Raw genomic sequence first — 7,190 nt, forward strand, 5'->3', positions numbered from 1 at the left:
CAGGAAGTAATTCTAAAAGATGACATTCCCCTATCCCCAAAAAGTTTGTCCTTAGAGTTGGGAACACTGTTTAGGGGTTGATATTATGACTCATACAAGGCAGAGGGTTGGGGTGAAATCTATGTTTGTTCAAAGAAAAGGGGGGCAGTAATAGTGGGTAATAGAGTGAATACTTGTGAGCTATTATTTATGGATAATTTACATTGGTATAGTTTTTGTATATTGATACAAGTTCAAATTGTATTTGTTTCTTTTGTCTACATTGTTTATTCATCTATGCAAAGTTCTTTTGTCAGATTGTATGTATGTGTGTTTCTGTCTCGGTATAGCACATTTTGTATACTGATACAACTTTTAGGGTATATTTTCATATTGTATTATATATTACTGCTACCCCTGATTAAGATACTTATAGGTTGTTTATATTTTGAGGTCATCATTCTCATTTGTTACACATTTGTTTACAAATTATTTAATATTCTGACATTAAGTTTTAGTCTTTAAGTTATACAGGTATTAATTATTATAAGTCAATAGTTTTTCATGTTTGTTGCACATACAATCAGATAAATTAGGTTCTTTAGATACATAGAGATTATATTCTGTCCAGTTAGGTAATCTTCAACCACTTCAAGGACCTGTGGAACATGGCATTTTAATAATTTAGGGTTCTGTTGACATGAGACATGAGTGCTTCTGACAGCACCAATCTATTCCTGAGAGGATGTTGAACACTGAACACAATCCATTGGAGTTTGTGTTCTTCTTGTCAAAACTGGCCTTTGGACAAGGAACTGACAATGCCTCAACTACTGACAAGTTATATAGTATCCAGAAATGGCTAAGCAGAACTGTCAAATCTTACTAAGACTGGGTAAGACGGTTTTGAAAATTTTCCTGCCTCTGAAATGCTCTGTCAATTAAGGTAGGCCTTAGCCAAATTTGGTTGCTTCAATGTGGCAAAATGAGACTTTGGGTGATTGCTCAGTTGGCTAATTGTCTCAGTCATATATCACTTGCTTTGGAAGCCAGTTGATTGTACTTCCTGCTTGCTTAAGTAATATTATGTCTCTTCTTAGGCCTTCGCTGAGGTTGAAGATTAGATAGTCATAGTTACTGTACTCTTATGATCTAGCCAAGCCATTTTCCATAGAAGACTTAGACTCCATAAGATAGAATGTTTATTAAAACATTTAGCACATGTTCCTTGCTTAATATTGTTTATGCTGGGTGTAATTCTATTTATTCTTGATATCTGTTCCTAGTGTATATAGTTTTATATTGGGTTTGGAACTCTCTTATTTAAATAAAAAGGGGAGGTAATGTGGGAGCACATTCAGCTCCTTCAGCCAGTAGCCTTTAAGATACCAGCCCATTTGGGCATCTCCATGGGTTTGCCACCATAGATGTGCTGAATCTTCTCTTGTAGGCCATGACCTCATGGTGATACACAGATTAATGGAGAAGGGTTAAATTAATATGTAAGAGTTAGCCAATAATAAGTGAGAGCTAATGGACAAAGCAGTGATTTAATTACTATAGTTTCTGTGTGGTTATTCCATGCTGCCAGTGCAAACGCTAGCTATAGAGCTTTTTAATGGCATTTGTGGGCTCAGGTGTTTGTGTGTCTACTCAGGGTCTGGAGGAAAGAAACTGCGACCATGCCCATGGCTCAGCGCTCCCCTCCTGGGCAGTTGGTAGAATCAATTCTACTACGTGTGCACAAGCAGGAGAGCATGGCAGATTCCTGCCACCACACACAGAGATATTTCCAGGTCGTGCAGTGTGCTATATGACAGATTTAGCTATTACTCAGATAAAAAGGGTTCATTTGTGCACAGTCATTCTTAGAGTTAAAGTGATAAGCGTACCTCTTCTGAGACCTGGCAGTAATGGCATGTCTACCATTTTGAAAGTGGAGAGAGGCAGAGCCAGCATCCAGAGCAGCTGCAACTGATCTGCTTACCATTTTAAAAGCTCTTCCAGACAGTAAAGAATTACAGATAAGGCAATAAAGACAGATTCAGACATAAAAGAAACCTAAATGGGTCACAGTGTTGGATAAATGTACGTAGCCTTAAAAGAGAGAAAAAAAAGAGTATGCTTGGAAGAGAGAAAGAAGAGAGTTGAAAAATAAGTGAAAATGTCTTTAAAGAGACAGAGTATAGACAGTCATAGGTTAAAAGGAGTAAAGAAAAATAAGCCGTGTAAAGATGGAAAATACACAAAGAGTTTAGATTATGTATATTATTGTGTTTTCTTTGAATTTTTTTGACTGTGAAAGAGCTAAGTACAGAGAGACATTTCATTGTATGGACTGCTAAGTTAAACCAACATAAAGGTATCTTGATTCCAAAATTTTAGTCTGAGGATATGTTGCTTTGGAAAGGAGGTTCTTCTTTAGTTTTCACAGAAGATGAGAACCTGTGGATTGCTTCCAGACCAATATGGTTTAATGGATCAAAACCTCCTGAAAGGTTGCTGTAAACACCCCCCTCCCAAGAAAATTCTTTTCCCTATAAAATGCAGAAAGGAGTTTGGACAGTACTGTGCCCATATTCTCAAATATTGTTTGTAAATGCTTCTTTACACTTAGAGGGGTTAAGCTATATGATGTGTTATCTTCTTTTTTTCAACATACAATAGGCTCACTACTTTTTGCTTTACAGCTAGTATCAACATATGAGTGAGTCCATACCATGTTTATATATCTAGGTCTGGGTTACCTCACTCAGTATTGGTTTTTCTAGTTCCATCCATTAGCATGCATAGATCAAGATGTCATAAATTTTTAATTTTTAATGATTTATTAGATTCTGAAATACTAAACATAAAATTGGATTTGGGAGCATAGGTAATGATGGTGATAAGACAAATAATAGTGAACAAGGACAACAGACAAATCTCCTATAGTAAATATTCCTCCCGTTTGTGTATTTGACGGATCTTGGACTTGTTAATACTGCTTACTAACCAGGCTGTGATACTGGTTTAGACAAAGTGAGCCCTGTTTAGTGGGGAGTGTTTGGAGGACGGGAAGAGTGTGTGGAAATGTTACTGCAGAATGGTTACAGCCCAGATGCACAGATGTGCTTGGTCTTTGGATTCAGCTTCCCTCTGTGCACAGCTTTCCAAAAGGAGTAAGTATATTTGTTACATTTTGCTTCTCTTTAATTCCCAAGTGACTTTTCTTCATAGTGAAACTTGGTGTCTCTTTTAGCACTAAGTTGATAATCTACAAAAGGCCTGCTTCAGGATATGTTGTTCAATCTAGCAGAAGTGAGGTTGATAACACCAGGTTTTTTACCTTTTTCTTCTTGAAACTGCATTATACTTTTAGTTTAACAATGTTGGGAAATACTTTAAATATATTAATATAAATGCTTAGGCCTACTCTGATGTCTTGAAATAATTCAAGATTCAAAATTGTACTTATCAAGTAAGGAAGTAACTGCTTCAGGTGTTTTAACTATAAAACTTTTTGTTTATTTATTATTTTATAACCCTTACAATAAAACCTTGTTTTCAGATACTTTTTTATTACTTTATAATGTGCATGGGTATTTGGCCTGCATGTAGTCTATGCACTGCATTCACACCACGTCCACAGAGGCCAGAAAAGGGAACTGGAGCTGTGGGTCATTGTTAGCTGCTATGCTGGGAATCGAACCTGGGTCCTCTGGTTTAGCAGCCAGTCCTTTTAACTGCTGAGCCATCTCTCTGGCCCCAGTAATCTTACTTTTGACTGGTCTGAGATTTAGACGTAGTAGCTCTCAATGAGGACAACCTACATCTCTTGACAATCTGTTCCTGGCTTCTTTCATTCCCTTAGCCAAAAGTTTATCATATTCTGCAGCCTCTTCTTACTGTCTTTGTGTGTTGTTCCTTCAGAGCAATAGGTTGGCATATATGCTGTAGGACACTTGGATAACAAAAACCTGAATCATGGGGGCTTTGGTCCTGGGTTTCTTAGATTTTTTTCTAGGTGTGTACAAGGTTTTATAGGTACTTTGTAAACATCAGAATCAATCTGATGTCATATTACACAACCAGGAACCACTACTTTCTCAGGCACTCTGATGAAGGGCAGAGAAAACGTCCTCATAACTGATGTTTAGGTGAGAAGGCAGAAAGATGATCTCAGTCAATCTGATTTGCCAGGGAAGGAAGCCTAAGGTGCTGTCCATAGGACCAAACTTCAATACTAACTCAGGGTCAGGGAAACCATGTGAACTAAGTAAGCCATCTAGCAGATCTACATCCAAATCTCTGGGTGTCCTCTGCTGCTGAGCAAAAGTCCTGAGCAGGCCTCAGAATATATGCTTTTTCATCTTCTGGGGACAGCACCTTCATTGCTGAAGGGCAATTTAATACTTGGTGGTCTTTGTCATTACTACTTGCAAATTCTGGTGATTATTTGGAACAATCTCGGCCCAAAAGTTTCTGTTGTTGTTTCAAAATTTTATCCATCAATCTGGAGTTATTTCTCTTAGTGGTCTTAGACACTAATTCTCTTAGTGGTCTTAGACACTAATGTAGAGATCCCCAAGGCCATACACCACACCACTGAGGCTCACGGTGTCTGAGAAGCTGGGCTCATGCTCCTCCTTAGTGACCACCAGGCCCATATACAGTAGCAGCTTCTGCAGGTACCCGCCCTCCCAAGACCAGCACAGCCTGGGTGGGGTGGCAGCCAGCTTGGGGCACAGTGAGGGTGCAGGTGATGATGCTGGTTCCTGCCAATGGCCAGGGCTTGCTCAGCTTGAAGCCGAGCAGCGCTAGGACCACAGTGGAGGCTGTGCAACAGCAGCTGCTCCAGATCCACTTCCAGGGGAAGCAAAGGCAGAGCCAGGAGGTGAGGGCTCTGCAGGCAGAGCAGCACTTGCAGCACCTGCCACACCAGCTCCCACAGCCCAGTCATTCTCCCATGGTGCTGGGGCACCATCTCCTCCTTCCCCTCCGTCCCACATCCCCGTGCCCGAGCCCCTCACCACTGCCAGCTCCTCACCTAGCCCCCACTGCCTTCTTCCTCCGCCCTCCCAAGTCTATTTATTTATGGCTTCCTGACAACAAATTGGTGACATCCCAGACCACTAAGGAATGGTAATATCTATCAGTTCAGGAATATCACTTTAGTATCCACAATACATCACTAACAGATTGGTGCTTTCTATCCCCAGTTCTCCTTGTAACCCCACCCCTGACTCCTGTGGCCATAGATGCTATCATTTTAATGCTGCAGAAGTGGCTACAAGCATACTACAAATTTCATTGACTTTCTTGAACTCATTGTTATGGATAGCTAGCTGTGATATAACTTAAGTCTGTCCAAACATTTTCACTGGCTCAGACAGATGACTAGATAAAAACACTTGTCACCAAGTCTGGCCTGAGTTTTCTTTCTTGTAGGTACCATATTTTTGTCTATTTCTAACATGAAACACCACAGTGGTGAAAAAATAGCCTTCATAAAGGTTTTTGGTTTTTTTTTTAGATAGAAAGATTTTCTTTATTAATGACCCCAGCCGTATTCTTTAGATACAGGAGTTTTGAACTCAAATACTTAGAAGAAAACAAGTTAAGATTGCACTATCTGCAACTCATTACCAGTAACATACTGCAAAGTAAACAGCTTGGAAAAGGGGAAAAGGAAGGGGAGTGAGAAAGGGAAAAATAAAAGAAGGGAATTAAGTTGATCAAGTGGAATTTTTTTTCTTAAACTCTTGGGAACTGTGAAGTCCTTGCAAGCACAGTTTGTTTCTGCATATTAATTGCCAAACTCGTACAAAATGGTACCCAAACGGAGAATCCCTTAAGAACCTGGAGAGGTGCAACATGAAGGGCTACAATTATCCAGTAGCAAGCTGTCCAGCCTTCCATCAACAGAGCTTCTTCCTCAGTTCCCAAGCATTAGTGGGATGAAAATGTCTTCCCCGTGAATGTTTTCATTACTTTTTTCTCTGCATCTTGGTGTGCACGGTTGAGTACCTTAAGGAAGTCAGATGGTTTCGCTCGCATTCGTGTATGAATATAAGCCTTGAGCACTAAATGTGGTAGTGCAGATAGTCCCAGAACGTGTGGATCAGGTTGATGGTGTTGTCTCAAGCAGTGGCATTGGTGTGGCGAGGGAAGAGCACGAAGGTGATGCAGCCAGTGTGGTCACCCATGGCAGCATCTGTGTCTCTCAGCTCTAGAGGAGGTTCCCTGTGGTTAAAAAGGACCTGGGGGGCTGGGCTCTTCGTCCTTCTTTGAACTTCTGCATGAAGACCTTTCCAATGACAACATCGTCGTCATCCTTAAACACCTTGCTGAAGACTACTGTGACTCTGTCTTTTTAGATTCAACAGACATGGTCTCATCCTCCCGGCAATGGATAACCGCTCTGTACTCTCCTTCCTTGTCCTCTTCTTGGAACTGGAAGTATTTCTCAAAGACAGAGGCAAAGCAATTTTGCTTCAACATGCCAGTCTTCTGCACAATAGAATCCTTGGATGCAGGCAGATTTTCAAGGTCATATACCAAAGAAACATTGTATCCTGATTCTGGGTTTACCAAGAAACTCCCGTATACTCTCTTTAATAACTCATCAGCACCATGTGCCTAAAGTTCCTTGTAGAATTTCAAAGGAATACTGACCATCCTTTGTTTTGTCTCCATTAGGATTTGAAATATGATGAAGGACACAATCAAAATCTGCAAATGTTACTTCTACAGCTTCTGGTTTGTTTCTGAAGGCCGTGTTCTGGAACGAGAGTGAGATCTCCTCGATGATGCGGTTGTTCACCTCCAGCAGGGTCGTGGCGGCAGCTGCCTCTGAAGCTTTAACCCGCCTGCCAAGCCGCTGCTGCCTCTGCCGCCGCCTCACCCATGATCCGGGTCCCCCCAGAAAGGTCTTTACTGGGCTTTAGCCTTTAAATCTCTCTCTTGCTCAGATGACTCACTTGCTCAGATTGTTCACCATTTAGGTGATGAGCTGTCCCTGAATGTCACACTTGATTCTTGGTGTTTGTGTCTGCAGGACAGACTTTTTCTCCAGCTAGGATCTGAAGAGCTTCCCAAATTTGTCATTAGGGCTTGAGATAGAGAGAAATATGTATTTTAAGAGAAATATATAGATTTGCCCATATTATTTATATTTTAACCTGTGGTTACCTGACTAGGAGGATTTGCTATGCTCAAATGACATGCAA

General features: G+C 40.7%; 2 pseudogenes; both read right to left on the reverse strand.

Moving 5' to 3' along the window:
* Nucleotides 1–4,067: 4,067 nt before the first annotated feature.
* LOC126495865 (dehydrodolichyl diphosphate synthase complex subunit Nus1-like) lies at nt 4,068–4,921 on the reverse strand (annotated as a pseudogene).
* Nucleotides 4,922–5,792: 871 nt separating this feature from the next.
* The window catches only part of LOC126495864 (actin-related protein 2/3 complex subunit 2-like), a 28,620-nt pseudogene continuing 27,222 nt past the window's right edge, over nt 5,793–7,190 (reverse strand).

This window comes from Alexandromys fortis, unplaced genomic scaffold, assembly GCF_014885135.2.
Source record: "Alexandromys fortis isolate MF-2015 unplaced genomic scaffold, M_Fortis_MF-2015_v1.1 scaffold_677, whole genome shotgun sequence".
NCBI lineage: Eukaryota > Metazoa > Chordata > Mammalia > Rodentia > Cricetidae > Alexandromys > Alexandromys fortis.